This window comes from Hylobates moloch, unplaced genomic scaffold (assembly GCF_009828535.3).
Source record: "Hylobates moloch isolate HMO894 unplaced genomic scaffold, HMol_V3 SCAFFOLD_15, whole genome shotgun sequence".
Lineage (NCBI taxonomy): Eukaryota > Metazoa > Chordata > Mammalia > Primates > Hylobatidae > Hylobates > Hylobates moloch.
In genome coordinates this window covers 78,453,556-78,473,231 of record NW_026652290.1, presented here as the reverse complement: position 1 = coordinate 78,473,231, position 19,676 = coordinate 78,453,556, and the positions used below count along the sequence as shown (strand labels likewise).

At 43.2% G+C, this 19,676-nt stretch overlaps 1 protein-coding gene across 3 annotated transcripts in view; it reads right to left on the bottom strand.

Annotated features, from left to right (window-relative positions):
• The window catches only part of ATP6V1E2 (ATPase H+ transporting V1 subunit E2), a 30,026-nt gene extending 10,962 nt beyond the window's left edge, over positions 1-19,064 (bottom strand). The window contains exons 1-3 of one of the 3 annotated variants that reach the window (XM_032178590.2): positions 18,973-19,064; positions 11,229-11,347; positions 9,355-9,440 (exon numbers count right to left, since the gene is read on the bottom strand). The gene's annotated coding sequence lies outside the window, so the exon portion shown is untranslated. Of the gene's footprint in view, positions 1-9,354; positions 9,441-11,228; positions 11,348-14,224; positions 14,318-18,972 lie in introns of those variants that run through there. The other 2 variants (XM_032178591.2, XR_009210027.1) reach the window with 2 other exon arrangements.
• Between the last annotated feature and the right edge of the window lie 612 nt (positions 19,065-19,676).

The following is a 19,676-nucleotide window of genomic DNA, read 5'->3' as shown; positions in this document are numbered from 1 at the left end:
CAGGTATACGTGTGTCATGGTGGTTTGCTGCATTTATTGACCCATCCTCTAAGTTTCCTCCTCTCACCCCCACCCCCCAAAAAGCCCTGGTGTGTGATGTTCCCCTCCCTGTGTCCATGTGTTCTCAATGTTCAACTCCCACTTATGAGTGAGAACATGCAGTGTTTGGTTTTCTATTCCTGCATTACTTTGCTGAGGATGATGGCTTCCAGCTTCATCCATGTCCCTGCAAAGGACATGATCTCATTCCTTTTTATGGCTGCATAGTATTCCATGGGGTATATGTACTACATTTTCTTTATCCAGTCTATCACTGATGGGCATTTGGGTTGGTTCCAAGTCTTTGCTTTATAATTAGTGCTGCAATAAACATACATGTGCATGTGTCTTTATAGCAGAATGATTTATAATCTTTTGGGTATATACCCAGTAATTGGATTGCTGGGTCAAATGCTATTTCTGGTTCTAGATCCTTGAGGAATTGCCACACTGTCTTCTTACAATGATTGAACTAATTGACATTCCCACCAACAGTGTAAAAGTGTTCCTCTTTCTCTACGGCCTCACCAGCATCTATTGTTTCCTGACTTTTTAATAATTGCCCTTCTGACTGGCGTGAGATGGTATCTCATTGTGGTTTTGATTTGCATTTCTTTGAAGATCAGTGATATTGAGCTTTTTTTCATATGTTCATTGGCCACGTAAATGTCTTCTTTTGAGAAATGTCTGTTCATATCCTTTGCCCATTTTTTGATGGTTTTTTTAATTGTAAATATGTTTAAGTTCCTCGTAAATTCTGGATATTAGACCTTTGTCAGATGAGTAGATTGAAAAAGTTTTCTCCCATTCTGTAGGTTGCCTGTTCACTCTGATGATAGTTTCTTTTGCTGTGCAGAAGTTCTTTAGTTTAATTAGATCCCATTTGCGAATTTTGGCTTTTGTTGCAATTGCTTTCAGTATTTTTGTCATGAAGTCTTTGCCCATTCCTATGTCCTAAATTGTATTGCCTAGGTTTTCTTCTAGGGTTTTTATGGTTTGGGGTTTTACATTTAAGTCTTTAATCCATCTCAAGTTAATTTTTTTTTTTTTTTTGAGATGGAGTCTCACCCTGTCGCCCAGGCTGGAGTGCAGTGGCGCAATCTCGGCTCACTGCAAGCTCCGCCTCCCAGGTTCACGCCATTCTCCTGCCTCAGCCTCTCCAAGTAGCTGGGACTACAGGCGCCCGCCACCACGCCCGGCTAATTTTTTTGTATTTTTTAGTAGAGACGGGGTTTCACCGTGGTCTCGATCTCCTAACCTCGTGATCTGCCCACCTCGGCCTCCCAAAGTGCTGGGATTACAAGCGTGAGCCACCGCGCCCGGTCTCAAGTTAATTTTTACATAAGGTGTAAGGAAGGGGTCCAGTTTCAGTTTTCTGCATATGGCTAGTCAGTTTTCCCAGCATCACTTACTGAATAGGAGATCCTTTCCCCATTGCTTGTTTTTGTCAGGTTTTTCGAAGATCAGATGGTTGTAGATGTGCGATGTTATTTCTGAGATCTCTGCTCCATTGGCCTATATGTCTGTTTTGGTGCCAGTACCATGCCATTTTGGTTACTGTAGCCTTGTAGTATAGTTTGAAGTCAGGTAGCATGATGCCTCCAGCTTGGTTCTTTTTGCTTAGGATTGTCTTGGCTATATGGGGTCTTCTTTGATTGCATATAAAATGTAAAATAATTTTAAAATTCTGTGAAGAATGTCAACGGTAGTTTAATGGGAATAGCACTGAATCTATAAATTACTTTGGGCAGTATGGCCATTTTCATGATATTGATTCTTCCTATCCATGAGAATGGAATGTTTTTCCATTTGTTTGTGTCCTCTCTTATTCCTTGAGCAGTGGTTTGTAGTTTTCCTTGAAGAGGTCCTTCACATCCCTTGTTAGCTGTGTTCCTAGGTATTTTATTCTCTTTGTAGCGATTGTGAATGGGAGTTCATTAATGATTTGGCTCTCTGCTTGCCTATTGTTGGTGTAAAGGAATACTTGTGTTTTTGCACATTGATTTTGTATCCTGAGACTTTGCCGAAGTTGCTTATCAGTTCGAGAAGTTTTTGGGCTGAGATGATGGGGTTTTGTAAATATAAAATCATGTTGTCTGCAAACAGAGGCAACTTGACTTCCTCTCTTCCTATTTGAATGCACTTTATAATGTATTGTTGACCTGAAGATGTTTAAACCAGGTAGGGGATGGTTTGAGACCTTCCATGGATAACAACAGAACACCAATAGGGAGGGAGGGAAATGAAGATAAATGAAAGAACATAAGGCAATTTAGGAAAACACAGACAAGAAAATGAGGTTTCAGGGCACATCAACATAGTACCTTAACTTGGAGGCAAGTCACCTGGAAAATGTAGAAAGTTGGTAGTATTTATTAAGCATAATTTATCCAAGTAGACAAAAATCAATCACATCTTTATGGAGACCCAACTTTAAGCAATGCCTTGTGGTTTCAGAGAGGGCCCTGGTTTAAAATAGGAGAAAAGTATCTGGCACTCAAAATGGGATGGGATAAGGGGCAGGAAAGGACACAGCCGGAGTGAATGCAGACTTCGGCCGAGGTAGCAGCCCTGTGGGCAAGGGGCCAGTCAGGGAGGGAGTAGTAAGGAGGGGCACTGAGAGATGGACCATCATCATAAGCAGAAAGAAAGTAAGACACTGGATGGGGAGAACACTGTGGGCAAAGGCCTGCTGGTAGAAAGGGGTCTGAGGTCTGGGTGTGGAGAGCAGGTGGGTTTGGCAGTAGCCAAGAGACTTGCAGAGGACAATGTCTAGAAAGACGCTGGGGTGCGACCGGGAAAGGGTGGAAATGTCCGTCTGAGAGTCGGGGCATTATGCAAAAGAGCCCATCAAAGGCTTCTTAGCAGGGCTGTACCTTTGCCAAACTTGGGCTCAGGAAGATCAGCCTGGGGGTGGTGGGGGCAGGAGTCTTGGACTATATGCCAAAAGCTAGAGGGAGCCTGTACACAGCGAGGGCCAGGACACAAGACAAGGCATCACGAGTGTAAAGAAGAGATGTGGCCCACGAGCTGTTTGATGTCAGGTCTGAGGACTCGGCCTCTGGCCACACAGAACAGAGCAGCTCAGCTTGGGGTGAGGGTGTGAGAAAGCAGGGACAGGGCATCCTGCTCCCTTGCGAGCAAGCTTGGGAGAGAAGGCAAAGGCGAGAGAGTTCATTTGGTCTGGAAGTAACAGGAGACACCTGGAGAGAAAATCAGATGGGCCTGAAAAGCTTCATCTCTGCTTCAGTTGCTGATGAGTAAGGGGCCACATCGAGTTCTATTCCAAGAACTCCACTCACGCTGGCAAAGCAGGCTTTGGTCAGGACTGGAGAAAGCTAATGCCTACAGGCAGGGGAAGAAACCTTTCTCCCAAAATAATTTACATGAAGAATTCACAACTGAATTTCTCCTTCTAAAACACCTGCAGGCAGGTTACTTCAAAGCAGTCAGGTTCTCCCCAAGAGTCATTTGCTTCAAAGCTGCATATCTAGAAGTTTCCAGTGGCACTTTCTCCAAAAAGAAAAGCCCTTCATTTCCATCCCTGTCTAAAGGGGCAAATACTTCCCCGGTCTGTTGCCTTAGAAAATGTGGACTAGGATGTCATAAGATCTGATTTTTTAGAGAAGTTGGAAATCCTATTTTAAAAGTGAAAACTTTTTTGTTTTATTGTGGTAAAATGCACATAACAAATTTTGCCATTTAACCATTTTTAAGTGTATATTATTTATTATTATTATTATTATTTTGAGACGGAGTTTCACTCTTGTTGCCCAGGCTGGAGTGTGGTGCTGTGATCTCGGCTCAGTACAACCTCCGCCTCCTGGGTTCAAGTAATTCCTGTGCCTCAGCCTCCCGAGTAGCTGGGACTACAGGCGTGCATCACCACGCCTGGCTAATTATGTATTTTTAGTAGAGACGGGTTTTCACCATGTTGACCAGACTGCTCTCGAACTCCTGACTTCCAGTGATCCACCTGCCTCAGCCTCCCAAAGTGCTGGGATTACAGGTGTGAACAACCACACCCTGCCTTTTTAAGTGTACATTTATGTAGCATTAAGAATATTCACATGGTTTTGCAACTGTCACCACCATCCATCTCCAGAACTTTTTCGTCTTCTCAAATTTAAACTCTGTATCCATTAATCCACTAATCCCACATACTCTTCCCCAAGTAACTGTTGGCACTCACCATTCTACTTCCTGTCTCTGTGAATTTGAGTACTCCAGCTACCTCCTATAAATAGAATCATAATATTTGTCCTTCTTTGGCTGGCTTATTTCACTTAGTATGATCTCTTCAGGATTCCCCGTGTTGTAGCACAGGTCAGAATTTCCTTCCTTTTTATGGCTGAATATTTCATTGTGTGTATATACCACATTTTGTCTATTCATCCATTCATAGAGACTTGGGGTGCTCTCCTTTCTTGGCTGTTGTGAATAATGCTGCTATGAACATGGGTATACAAATATCTGTTCAAAGACCTGCTTTCACTTCTTTGGGGTATATGCCTAGAAGTGGAATTGCTGGATCATATAGTATGTTCTAAGCTCAGCGTGTTGAGGAACGTCCACACCATTTTCCTCAGCAGCCGCACTATTTTATAGTTCACAGCAATGCAGTGGGTTCCAATGTTTCCACATCTTTGCCAGTACTTGCTGTTTTCTGGTTTTGTTTTTGTTTTTTTCTTTCTTTTGTGTCTTGGCTCTGTTGCCCAGGTTGGAGTGTAGTGGCATGATCATATCTCACTGCAGCCTCAAACTCCTGGCTCAAGCAATCTTCCCACTTCAGCCTCCAGAGTAACTGGGACTACAGGTGCACACCACCTTGTCTGACTAATTTTTTTTTTTTTTGGGGGGGACAGAGTCTTGCTCTGTCGCCCAGGCTGGAGTGCAATGGCGCGATCTCAGCTCACTGCAAGCTCCGCCTCCCAGGTTCACGCCATTCTCCTGCCTCAGCCTCCCGAGTAGCTGGGACTACAGGTGCCCGCCACCACACCCAGCTAATTCTTTCGTATTTTTAGTAGAGATGGGGTTTCATCATGTTAGCCAGGATGGTCTTGATCTCCTGACCTTATAATCCGCCTGCCTCGGCCTCCCAAAATGCTGGGATTACAGGCATGAGCCACCGTGCCCGGCCAGTCTGACTAATTTTTAAATTTTTTTGTAGAGGAAGGAGTCTCACTTTGTTGCCCAGGCTGGTCTTGAACTCTTGGCCTCAAGTGATCCTCCCCTTCAGCTTCCCAAAGTGCTGAGATTGTAGGTGTGAGCCACCATGCCTGGTCCTGGGTTTGTTGTCGTTGGTTTTTTTTGTTTTTAAATAGCCATCCTCATGGATATGAAATTACCCATTGTGGTACCATTGTGGTTTTGATTTGCATTTCCCTAATGATAAGTGATATTAAGCATCTTTTCATGTGCTTATTGGCCATTTGCTTATCTTCTTTGGAAACTGTCTACTCAAGTTCTTTGCCCATTTTTAAAATCAGGTTGGTTTTTTGTTGTTGTTGTTGAGTAATAGAGGTTCTTTATCCCTCTGTGGTCCTGAGCACTCACTTCCAGCCACAAGCCAGTGCACTCAGCCAGCAGAGACCTGCATTGGGGTGTCTCCAAGTGTGAACCGTGACCCTTTGGTGGACTGTGAAATCATTTAGTGGATCATCACTGAATAAAAAGAAATGAAACCAAATGGAATCAAAAATCCAGAATTCATTACAGGTGGTAAGGTTAAGTATTGTTATATCAAACCTTTGATACATGTATAGATATATGTGCACACACACGAACATAATATATGTATGTGTATGTATTCCAGTTCACAATGAAAAATGTATTTGTTACTGCAATTTGCAGGACAAAATATTTGAGAAACACTGCACTACGAGTTAAATAAATTCACCCTTGTTAGAAAGCAGTGAAGCAACCATCTGTTGTTACTTAAGAAGATCTTGGAAGGTCTCATGTACTCACTTAATCCACTTGTCAAAGTATTCACCCCCCGAAATAGCCCTCTTTGAAGGTGGGAACAGGATGGTGGCAGTGATCTGAGAGTCTGGCTGCATGGCATATAAGCAGTTTACATGGCTGATAGTGGGCATGCCCCACCTGCTGGGTAGACATGGGACATCACAGGATGGTGCCTCCTCCAGGGCAGGACTCCCTTCTCCCGCTTCGTGAGGGTGGAAACCAGGCTGACCCTGGAACAGGAGGTCTCCCTCTGCCTTGGAGGCTCCATGGGCAGCCGCTTGGTGTCACAAGATGCATCCAGGACTGGGCATCAGAGGTTCAGACCCCAGTCCTGATGCCACTCGTAGGTTGGGCAATCTGGAAAGGCTGACAATCTGCCTGAATTCACCTAGAGACACAAAACTACTTCTGTAAAACCAGGATGTTGATGAGGAGTTCTGTTGCCCTCACGGTGGAGCTGAGAAGGCCAAATGGTGGAAGAAGCAAACACGCTTTGTAAAGTGAGAGAAATATCAGACGCTGTCATTCACAAAGCACCACTTCCCTGCCCATGGGCTCCCAAAGCCCCTCATTCTGCCCTTCCTAGAACCATACTCCTAGAGCTGTCTATGGAGAAGTTGGCCCAGGCTGGAGGTCAGAGCCCCAGGCAGCCTCCAGAGGGGCCGAGGGTAGGTATGAAGTCAGCAAGGAGCCCTGGGAAATAGCCCTTCAGAGGCAGCTGGCTGCCCAAGCCTCCAACCTGTAAGTCGTGGGTAGGGACAGCCCCAAGAGGGAGGGCAGGAACACCAGAAGCAGTGTCAACTAGTCCTCAGCCTTCAGTTACACATTCAGATGCCCAACACTGCTTTGATACTGACTTAATTCTCACCATGACAAGTCCTGGCTGGCCTCACATTTGCTGTTAGACACAGCTCAACCTATAATGCAGGGAAGGTACTGGTTTGCAAGGAAGAGACTGTACCCATTCAGTGCTGTCCCTCACCATGCCTAGGGGCTTCCTCAGTGATCTTCTTGGGAAGGGGACTATTTCTGACCCACTCTGCACTCATCTCAACACTGTCCACAGAGTCTAGTACATAGCGGTAGATTAATAATAATGATTTGGCTGGGTGTGGTGGCTCACGCCTGTAATCCCAGTGCTTTGGAAGGCCAAGGCAGAAGGATTGCTTGAGGCCAGGAGTTTGAGACCAGCCTGGGAAACGTAGCAAGACCCCATCTCTACAAAAAATTTAAAAAATGAGCTAGGCATGGTGGTGTGCACCTATGGTCTCAGCTACTCAGGAGGCTGAGGCAGGGAGATCACCAGAGCTCAAGCATTTGAGGCTAGAGTGAGCTGTGAATGTGCCACTGCACTCCAGCCTGGGCAACAGAGTGAGACCCTGTCTTTAATAATGATGATGATGATGATGATAATAATGATAATAATAATTTATTGAACCCAGGGATGAATGGTTTAGGTGGTGAGGAAGTAGTCTCCCCAGTAGAGGGAGGGTGATGCAGTGGCCTGATCAGGGCCCGCAGGGAGCTCAGGGCAGGAAATGTTTTCCAACCAGAAAGAAATTATTTCAGTATATCTATAACCTGTCCTGTTACATTGTTGCAAAAGGGGTTGAAGGATATCCCTGACTGTATAGCATCTGCTGGAAATTCCCACCTCTAACTGAAGGTCTCAGGATCACTCAGTTCAGGCCACAGCTGCACATCTCCAGAATGTAGCTCAGCCTCCTACCACCTACATCCAGAGCTCTCTCTTCTTCCAGCCCCAGGATTCCCTCGTCCCTACAGCATGTGAGACACCAGGATGGCTCGAGGAGAGAAGCACTGGGCTGAACAGAAGCTGAGAAGAGGTTCAGGCCTGTGCACAGTAAAGGGATGATGGTGGTGGGTGAGGTGGTCATGCCCCCAGTTCTGCCACTATCTCCGGGTAGGTCAGGCATCTACCTCTCAAGAACCAAGAACCATCATCCTCCTCCCTTCTCCAATACTTATTTCAGAGGTCAAACAGTTTGTCATTTAGGTCCTCAAACACAAAGGTTCTCATTATTACCTGCTTTCCCTGGCCACCTGCCCTGCACGCTCCCCAAGTGTTATTATATATGATATAATTATCAGTATGGTTGGATTTAAGTCTTTTATCTTGCTATTTATTTTCCATTTTAACCAGCTATTCTTTCTTCCTTTTTTCCTGATGTATTAGTTTGTTCTCACACTGCTAATAAAGACATACCCAGGACTGGGTAATGTATAAAGGAAAGAGGTTTCATTGACTCACAGTTCAGCATGGCTGGGGAGGCCTTACAATCATGGCGGAAAGCAAAGGGGAAGCAAGACACGTCTTACATGGCAGCAGGCAAGACAAAGTTGTCCAGGGGAACTCCCCCTTGTAAAACCATCAGATCTCATGAGACTTATTCACTAGCACAAGAACAGCACAGGAAAGACCCAAGCCCATGACTCAATTACTTCCCACCAGGCCCCTCCCATGGCACGTGGGAATTATGGGAGCTATAATTCAAGATGAGATTTGGGTGAGGACACAGCCAAACCATATTACCTGACTTCTTTTTCTCTTGGTTTGTGGATACATTTTTTGAAATTGAGGTGAATTTAAAGTGAATATTTCAGTAGCATTTATTACATTCACAAGGTTGTACAACCATTGCCTCTATCTAGTTTCAAAACACTTTTATCACTCCAAGAAGAAACCTCATATTCATTAAGCAGTTGCTCCTCATTTTCCCTTCAAATCCTACCATCCCCAGCCCATAGCAACCACCAACCTACATTCTGTCTATGAATTTACCTGTTCTGGATATTTCATGTAAATGGAAACATACAACATATAGCATTTTGTGTCTGGCTACTTTCACTTAGCATAACGTTTTTGAGGTTCATCCATATTGTAGCAGCTATCAGTACTTCATTACTTTTTATGGCTTAATAATATTCCACTGTATCAATATACCACAATTTATCCATTCACCAATTGATAAATATTTGAGCTGTCTTCACCTTTTGGCTATTGGGAATAGTGCCACTGTGAACATGGTATGCACATGTATTTATTTGAGGACCTGTTTTCAATACTTTTGGATATATACCTAGCTCTAGAATTGCTGGGTCATATTGTAATTCTGTAATTAACTTTTTCAAAGACCTTTGAACTGTTTTCCAGAGGTTGAACCATTTTACATTCCCACCAGCAATGTAAAGGGTTCCAATTTCTTCACAAAGGGTTCCAATTTCTTCACATCTTCACCAACACTTATTTTCCTTCCCCCACCCCTAATTATAGCCATCCTAGTGGGTGTAAAGGGGTACCTCATTGAGGTTTTTATTTACACTTACCTAATGACTACTAATGATGTCGAATACCTTTTCATGTGCTTGTTTCATATCTTGTTTGGAGAAATGTCTGTTCAAGTCTTTTGCCCCTTTAAAAAAATAAATTATTTGTCATTTTATTGTTGAATGATAAGAGAACTTTATACATTCTGGATGCTAGAGTCTTATGAGCCATTTGATTTGTAAGTATTTTCTCTCATTCTGTATGCTGTCTTTTCACTTTCTTGATAATGTCCTTTGACGCAGAAAAGTTTTGTAATTTTTATGAAGTCCAGTTTTGGTTTTACTTTTGTTGTTATACTTTTGACATCATATATAAGAAACTGTTGATCTATCCCTAGGTTTTCTCCTAAAAGTTTATGGTCTTAGCTCATGTCTTTCGGTTGTCAATTCATTTTGAGTAAATGTTTGTATATGTTGAGAGGGAAGGATCCAGATTCATTCTTTTGCATGTGGATATCTAGTTTGTCTCATCACCATTTATTGAAGAGACAACTCTTTTCCTAAGACCATTGAATGATGTTGGCACCCTCCTGACTTTCTTTTTGATTTTTTTTTTTTTTTTTTGGTATTCCACTTTGTCTTTACTGTTGGCTTATTAGAGATACCTCTTTGCTTTATTTATTTATTTATTTATTTATTTATTTATTTATTTATTTATTTATAGTGATGCTCTAGGTTTTACAACATCCATCTTTAAGTTTTCTTAGTCTACCTTTGTTATAGTTTGAATGTATGTGTCCTTCCAAAATTTATGTTGGAACTTAAACCCCAAGGTGATGGTATTAAGAGGTGGAAACTTTGGGAGGTAATTTGGAAGGAGAGAGCCCTCATGGATGGGATTGGTGCCCTTATGAAAAGGGCTTTAGAGAGTTTTTTGTTGTTTGTTTTAACCCCCTTTTCCCTTCTACTATGTGAGGTCATAGTGTTTGTTCCTTTCCCTCTGGAGCATACAGCAACAAAATGCCATCTTGGAAGCAGAGAGTGAGCCCTCACCAGATGCCAAATCTGCTGATTCCTTGATCTTAGACTTCCTAGCCTCTAGAACTATGAGAAATGAATTTTTATTATTTGTGAATGACCCAGTCTATGGTAGATTGCCATGACAGCAGGAAGAGACTAAGACAACCTTCAGATAATACTATACCACTTAATGTGCAATGTAAGGATTTTATAAGAATATAGTTCTATTTCTGTTTTTCTATCCCCTTTGTTATTATTGTTATAGGTTTTATTTCTACATGTTATAAACCATGTAATATACTGCTATTAGTTTTGCTTTAGATGGTCAATTGTGTTTTTTATTTTTAATTATATATATATCTAATGTTATACATCTAACATTATATTATATATCTAACGTTATATTATATATCTAACATATTATATATCTAACATTATATATAATGTTATATCATATATAGTGTGTGCATGTATGTATAGATAGATAGATAGATAGATAGATAGATAGATAGATAGATAGATAGATAGATATAATGGTTTGGGTTTTTTTGTTTTGTTTTTTTTTTTTTTTTTTGAGACATGGTCTGGCTCTATCACCCAGACTGGAGTGCAGTGGCATGATCCCAGCTCATGCAGCCTTGACCTCCTGGGCTCAAGTGATCCTTCCACCTCAGCCACCTGAGTAGCTGGGACTATAGGAGTGTGCCACCACACCCAGCTATATTTTTGTATTTTTTGTAGAGATGGGGTTTTGCCATGTTGCCTAGGCTGTTCTTAAACTCTCAAGCTCAAGCAATATACCTGCCTCAGCCACCAAAAGTGCTGGGATTACAGGTGTGAGCCACCATACCCGGCCAAAGTCAATTATGTTTTAAAGGAATTTTGTAACAGAGAAAGAAATGTCTCATATTTACCCATATATTTACCATTTCTGGTGCTCTTCATTTCTTTGTGTAGGTCAGTGGTTTCATCTGGTACCATGTTCTTTCTGCCTCAGGAACTTTAATTTCATATTTCTTGTATTGAAGATCTTCTGATTGAAAAAAATACTTTAAGTCTTGTTGTCTGACAAATATTTATTTTACCTTCAATTTTAAAGAATATTTCTGGTGGATATAGAATTCTAGATTGACAGTGCTTTCTTTTTCTTTTATCACTTTAAAGACGCGATTTCATTAAGTTCTAGTTTGCATTATTTCTGAAGAGAAGTCTGCAATTATATCTGTCTTTGTTCCCTGTATAAAATGTGCCTTTTTTTCTCTTTCTGCTTTTAATTTTTTTCTACTTATTACTAGTTTTCAGTGATTTAATTACAAAGTGCCTCACTTGATATGGTTTGCTTTGTTTTTATCCTACTTTGGATTTGTTGAGCTTTTTGGAGCTATACGTTTATAATTTTCATTAAATTTGGGACTTTTTGGCCTTCAAATCATCACCCTAAGTCCTTTTCGAGGACTCCAGTTTTTAATATCATCTTAAGGTGATTGAGGCTCTGTGTTTCTGTGTTTCTTTTGTTTCCTTTCTCTCTGCTTTAGTTTGGATAGTTTCTATTGCTATGTCTTCAGTGTCACAGATATTTCATTCCACAATGTCTAATCTACTGTTAAGCTCAGCCACTGAATTATTCATTACAGGTGTTGTATTTTTTAGCTCTAGAAGTTCCATTTGGTTATTTTCTATATCTTCCAGTTTTTTCTTCACTATGTTCATGTTTTCCTTTAAATCCTTGCGTTTAATTTTTTAAGTCCTTGTCTGCTAACGTCATTATCTCTGTCATTTTTGGATTTGTTTCTATTAAATGATTTTTCTCCTGATTTTGGGTTCTATTTCCCTACTTATTTGCATATCTAGTATTTTTAACATTCTGAATTTAATGTTGTTAAATGTCTGTATTTTGTTGTTTTAAAAATGGTAAAATTTGTTTTGGCTGGCAGTTACGGTAGTAGCGGATGAACTTCCTCTTTTTGAGGCTGCTTTCTAAACCTTGTTGGAGGAAGTCTAGAGTTACCTCTACTTTTCGGCTTAGTTAGCCCTTCTACTAACGCCTTACCCTTTTGGGATTTCTACTGAATTCCCTGGACAGTCAGCAAGGTTTCTTCATATTGGTGAGTTGAAACTCAAACATTGCCCAGTGAGCCTGGGAACCAATCAGCTTACAGCTCCGCGGTAGTTCTTTGCCTCGCATTGTGAAGTTTCACCTTATGCATGTGCAGCTTAGTATTCAGCAACAGATTCAAAGGGATCCCAGGGGCCTGTTTTGCTGTTATATTCTCTCCTCTCTGATACTCTGCCTTGAAAAGTCTGCTCAACTATCTCCTCAACTCAGCAAGACCACTATGCTCTGCTTGGGTTCCCCCTCATTGTGCTACAATTTAGACGGCATTTTCAGCAGAAAGTTAGAGTGATAGTAGGGTTTGTCCCATTTGTTCCCTACTTTCAGGAATCACGGTCCTGTGCTACATGCTGTTCAACATCTGAAAAGAGGTTTCATATATTCTGTTCGATTTTAAAGTTGCTCAAATTAGAAAGGTACATCTAGTAGCAGCTATTTGGATAAGGTAGAGGTGGAAATCTCTACTCTCTCTACATGAAGCACATTAATAAAGTGATCTGCTTCTCCAATCCCTTCTCAGGAGCCTGGGTTGCAAGCAACAGAAGCTGTTTGTGGCCGATTAAAAAGAAAAGAAATCTTAAAAGGATCACAGGCAGGTCACAGGATTGTAGAAAGGCTAGAGAAGCTGCTCAAGATAGAAACAGTGTCCGACACATGACTCAGGAACTAATTTGATGAGAAAACCACTTTCAATACCATTGCTTTCACCAAACCCTAGACAACTCATGTGTACAGTTGTCACTTCTGAACCAGGAACTCAATTATACCACAACCAACACCACTGCCTGCCCTGATGTGCCACTTCCTGGGTCAGGAACTGAATTGTGTACCCACCACTAAAGCTGCAGCCTCCAGAGACAGTGTGCCCTGTATTTAACTCTGGCTACACTAGCTTTTAAGTCTGACAAGGAAAGCAAGAGTCTGTCATTTCAGCTTCTATAAGGAAGGGCTATTCTTTTCTTCCCACCAAGGCTCACCACGTAGAAGATTCTTTAAACTCAAAATGTGGTTCTGATGTCCAGTGGCCAAAACATCCACTATGGAGGAACAACTCTATGTGAGTCTTGGGATGGTTTTCTGGCACTCTTGGTTCTGAAACTTAAAATAAAATCATTCATTTCATTTTTGGAGGAGGGATCTGTGATCTAGCCTCCTTTGGAGCCTATGAGAGGAGACTACTCCTAAATCATATGAGTATTCCATACCAGCAACCTCTAAGGAAATGTCCTTTCCTATAGTTCACTAATGGGTGGTGATGCCATCAGTCATAATGACTAGTCTCCCAACCTTAGGTTGCAGCAGAAAACAGTTAGAAATGAAAATGGCAAAACATTAAGAGTGTTGGAGCCGAAGTTCTCAGAGGCTTGGCCATTCTTCTGAGTTTCTGGTACGTAATGAACTAGAAAAAGAGATCTATGTACATTCTAACTGGGAATGAAAACCAGGCAAACCAATACTACTGGATTTATTTATCAGCCTGATCATTAGGAACTAGTGACCTTTAAGAAATTGCTGTGGTGTTTAAGTCATTATACCTTAGCTCAGAATATTGTGCAGTGTACCTACACTGGAGCACAAAGAGAAGAGGGTGCCAGTGGGAGGTTTTAGTGGCAGGGAGAGAAATAGGGATAGGGATAGTTAGGGTATGTGGCAGGATGCTGTAGGGAAGGCCAACAGGCACCCTGGGGAATGAAGAGGCTGCAGTGTGAGGATTCTGGGCATTGTGGTGGGAAGAAGCATAGCAGAACAGCAGGGCAGCACCAGTGTTAAAGAATGACCATCATTTTATCTCCTTACCAGTGACTTCTAAGAAGATGGTTCAGGCAGGGAGAAGAATACAGGCCCAAATTAGGGATTGAGTCAGTATGGACTCCTGTACTGACAATCCACCTGAAATTTGGAACAAATCACAGATTTGATTTGGAGCCTTCTCACTCTCCTCTCCTCTTAACATTTGCCTGTCTCCTAAACTTCGTTTTTTTTTTGAGACAGTGTCTTGCTCTGGCGCCCAGCCTGGAGTGCAGTGGCACCATCTCAGCTCATTGCAACCTCTGCCTCCCGTTTCAAGTGATTCTCCTGCCTCAGCCTCCTGAGTAGCTGGGATTACAGGTGCCCGCCACCACTTCTGGCTAATTTTTGTATTTTTAGTGGAGACGGGGTTTCACCACGTTGGCCAGGCTGGTCTCAAACTCCTGACCTCAACTGATCCTCCTACCTCGGCCTCCCAAAGTGCTGGGATTCCAGGCATAAGCCACTGCGCCTGGCCTCTCCTAAAATTCTTTATTTCCAGTGTAGCCAGGGGAAGGCCTAGGAACATTGACTCTTAGGCAACAATGTAGATGTATATTGCTGGTTGCCTCCTCAGCATGCATTCCCCCAAACTTGTCACCCACTGTGCAGAAACCATAGAACCCGGGTAGGTGTGAAACCCCAGCCCCTGTGGGGGCAGGGCTGATATGCCCAGTTAGGATGGTCCTAACTCCTTGCCACAGTGATGGACAGTAGCCCAGGCCTAAGGCAACAGTCACCTGACAGTTTACTACCCACCATGACTGGTTCAGGGACGAACTAAGTTGAGCTAATCAGAAGAAGTCCAAGACTTTGTTCAATGAGTGGGTCAAGAGAAGCTCTCTTTCCTTCTGGGAAACATGGCATATGGATGATGATGCCTGGATTTGGTGCAACTATTTTGCTTCCAGGAAAGAAAGTATGCTGAGTAGAAAGTTGACCCATAGAGAAGAAGAAAAACTGAGATGTGCAGAAAAAAATAAAAAAGAGTTCTGATCAATTCATGCCTGAAGCTTGGACTACTTCTGGATTTTTCCATAACAGAAGTCCATACACTTCCCTCATTGCTGAAGCTGGTTCGAGTTGAATTTTCTATGACTTGCAACCTAAAGCATCCTAGCCACACCACCAAATGATCCCTTGGAGTCCATTTTTCCATTTCCTAAGCAGACATGAAGGAACACACAAAATGATGCAAATGAATGTGTTTTAGAACATACTGTCCTCTAGAGTTCTAATCTCAGCTTGATTTAGACAGTCAGTTGCGTGGTTAGGAAACAATTGGAGATGGAAAGGCTTAAAAAGCAAGGAAGAAGTCCAAAGAAGAAGTGGGAAGATAACAACAGAGGACATAAAAAAAAAAAAAGAAAGTAGATGAAATCATAATGTAGATGCCTCAGAGTTATCGTAAAAACCTTGTTCTCCCTCGCCTCCTCTGTCATCCCCACATCCCCACACTGCTACCAAGCCCCGTTGATTCCATCATCCAAATCTCCCTGAAACCCACTGCCTCCTCTTCATGTTTACCACCATGCTTGGGTCAGACTGTTGTGATCTGTCTCCTCCTGGCTCTTTCTGCCTTCACCCTTACCCTTTCCAAATCCATTTTCTATGAGTCCCAGAGTGACCTTCTCAAATGACAGGTCCAAGCTTGTCCTTTTTTTACTCAAAAACTTTTGATACCTTGTCAATGTGGAATATGGCAAATGCATTAGATTTGAAGAGAGATGATTTTGAAACCTAGCTCTGCCAGTTACCAGCTGTGTGATTTGGGGCAAGCTTCTTAATCTCATCATCTATCTGAATTATAGATATAATATTGTAATAGGATTCCTTTGGTTACCAGTTACAGAAAACTAACCCCTACTAACTGGGCAAAAAAAAGGGGAAGATTTATTAACTCAAATGACCAATGGGAGAACAGCTGTGCAACAGCATCTCGGGGATAATGCAAATCAGTAACTCACAGATGGCCTGTTTCCTCTCTGCCCTTTGTGATGGGGGAGTAGTGGTGGTGGTGGTGGTAGTGTTCTCTCTCTATCTTTGCTTCTCTCTGCACTTTAGCTACATTTCCTTGAATTGGCTACTTTGTGAATGGCTGAAACATAAATGACCTACAGCTTCCAGGCTCACATTGCCCAGTTCAGTTAGTAAAAGAAGAGAAACTCCTGCTGTGAATCCCAAATTCAAAATTCTCAGGCAAGGCTTGGTGGCTCATGCCTATAATCCCAGCTTCTTGGGAGGCTGAGGTGAGCGGATTGCTTGAGCCTGGGAGGTTGAGGCTATAGTGAGCCAAGACTGCACCACTGCATTCCAGCCTGGGCGACAGAGTGAGACTGTCTCAAAAAAAAAAAAAAAAAAAAAAAATTCAGGAAAGAGTTCTAATTGTCCCATCTTGAATCAGGTGTCCACCTAGGGCTCAACAGGTACCAGGGGCAGGATGTATAAGAAGATGGCAGCTTCCATTTAAACCACATGATTACAGAGATTACATTATAAAAACATTTAGCAGAAGCAAATGGTGCTGTTCTGGATAGACAAACCAATAGATACTCTCTACAAAGTTTACAAGGTTGTTTGGGGGATGAAATAAGATGTCCCATATCAATGAGCACCAAATACCCGGGACCATAACTGGATACAGTATACAGCAGATGCTCTAGAAATTTGTGTTTATTCCCTCCATTACATCCTCGCTCCCAGAACCACTGCTTGTCTAGACAGTGCCTTCGTCTTTTGCTACATAGACCAAGGTTCCCCTCTGAGTGGATGCACCCCTATGGGCACAGGGTTTGACAAACAGAAGTCACATTTGTGATAAGAAAAAAGTGCCCTTCTTGCCATGAACACAGCCTTGAGCTGGGGCCATGCCTTTGTAGTAAGCGTGTGGGTCAGATTTCTTCCTCAGTGGCCCCATTGGCCCTGGCCTTTGACCTTTGTACAGTGGAGATTGCCCAACCCATGCCAGACACTGCATTCTTCTTCATATGGCTTTCAGAAGCTTATGGACTGTCTGCATTATATGGTTCCCAATTAAATACAAACCAGTTCCCCAGCACCACTAATCATGCTCTCTGTCCACCTTACATGCTTCACCATTCCCAGGAAGTTGTGTGCTGTTCCTTCTTGCTTTGATGCAGGGCTCTTGGCCTTTCCCAGGCATTCTTACCTTACTCCCATTAGACTCTTAAGCCCCAGGTCAGTGGCATCACTTCTGCAAATCCTTCCTCAGCACACCTGGAGCTATGTACTAATTGCCTCCTCTGCACCTCCAGAAACCTATTGTCTATTCTCTAGCACAGCATTGCTCACACTATAGAGTGCTTGCCTGTTTGCTAATAAGTTCCTTGAATGCTTTAGCTAGAAGTGACTGTGGCTTTCCAGCTCTTTGTCCCCAGCCCAGGAATAAAATCTGGCATCTAACAGACCTCAATAAATGCTTGTTAATTGAAATATGGAATGAATTAAGCAGGGGAAGAAGGAGGGAGTACAGGAAAAAGAGTAAGAGAAGGCTAATCAGGAATTTCACTGTTCTCAGCCAGGTGCAGTGACCTGTAAGCCCAGAACTTTGGGATGCTGAGGCAGGCGAATCACTTTGAACTCAGGAGTTCGAGACTAGCCTGGGCAACATGGCGAAACCCCGCTCTACAAAAAAATACAAAAATTAGCTGGGCATGATGGCACATGCCTGTAATCCCAGCTACTTGAAGGCCGAGGCTGGAGAATCACTTGAACCAGGGAGGCAGAGGTTGCAGTGAGCCAAGATCATGCCTTTGCACTCCAGCCTGAGTGACAGAGCAAGACCCTGTCTCAAAAAAAAAAAAAAAAACCAGAAAAGAAAAAGAAATTTCCTGTTCTCACACAGACCTGTGTCTGTTTCAACATTTGCACAAATAAAAGGAGAGAAGCAAGCAGACAGCCTATGGGACACTCACAAACAAAGTGCTTTCTATCTCCAGTCCCCGAAATTTGAGAGCTTTTTCTGTAACTTTTTTTGTTTTGTTTTTTACCACTTGGACATTATTTTCTTTGCTCATGGGAAAGTGAGGTTTCTGTTAAGGTCTGATTGGTGCTTCCAGCTAAGGCATTCATGGGCTGACAGGGGGGCATACTGGATAGCCCCCCTCGCCATCCCACATACACACCAAGTGGGATCAGCCCCAGAGCTCTAAGTATTCCTGGCAGTCAGTTTTGGCAACTCTGTGGGCCAAAAGAATGAGGTCACTGTCACCAATGAAGTCACCACTGCATGATTCATCGGACATCAGTTCCCCACTGGGAGTGCTATGACATTCCCAGAGCTTCTCCTACTCTTAGTTCACATTTATAGATGAGAAAACGGAGGCCCAGAGAAGGGAATTGACATGCTCAAGGTAACACTGCTAACCAGGGTCAGAGCTAGGACCAAACTCAGCTCTCCTGGCTGAGTGCTCTCCTTCTCAAGCTCCTGGATAGACCTTCCTTTCAGGATACGAGTCCCTGCAAATGCTGCCTGAACAAATGGTCCTGCAAGCGAAGAATGGGGCAGGCCCTGCTCTCTTTCTCTCTGAGAGCAAGTAGCAGAGGCCGGTCTTGAACCAGGAACTGACCTTAAGGCACTGTTCTGCCTTCCTCAACCTCTTATTCAGTCCATACGAAATATCTTCCAGATTCATTGCATCTAAAGCAGCTAGCAATGTGCATACCTACTCGCAGACACGCAGGGCCAAAGGATGGGGCCTGGGGAGAGGCTCATTGAGAATCTGCAAGGAACTTACAGTGATTTCCGAAGCCTTCCTGGGAGAGTGGAAATCAGATTTGGAGCTTGAGAGTTCAGGCCTCCTGGAACGTGAGGAATGGGAATACAACAGTGAGCATTTCCCCAAGTGTGATCCAAGTCCTTGAGTACTGGGAGCAGCTGGAAGCCTTTGGGACAACCGCTTCACCTTTCTAGGTCTCAGTTTTCTTCCCTACAACCTAAGGGTGATGGTCCAGTTGACCTCCGCGCTGCCTCTCAGTGCTGCATTTTTCTAACGCTGTGAATCGATGAAAGGAAGCGATTACCTCTAGTCAGCAAGTTGAGGGGAGGGGTGCGGTGTCAGCGCGGAGTGCACCCCCGCCCCAGTGCCCAATGTTCAATGCTGCATTCTTGGCCAGTGAACAGGACCTGGCCAGACGGGTGTGTTCAGGCCTCGCCAGGCAGAGGGGCAGGGGTTGCCGCTTGGAGCACAGGCCAAGTTTCAGAGCACTAGGGTGTATCAGTTCTCCGGGATTACAACGGAATACCTTCGAGGGACACTGTGGCCTCCAGGGGGAGCCCAGGTACATTTGCCGGGTCCAGAGCCGACGGGGTATCCCTTTTCTGGCTGGTGTGTGTGTGTCGGGGGGCGTGCTTCAGTGGTTCAACACGCTGTATCTCCCTTAGTCACCGGTTTCATAGTAAATGATTAAAGCTCGTACTACGGAAGGCGTGGGGTGGTGG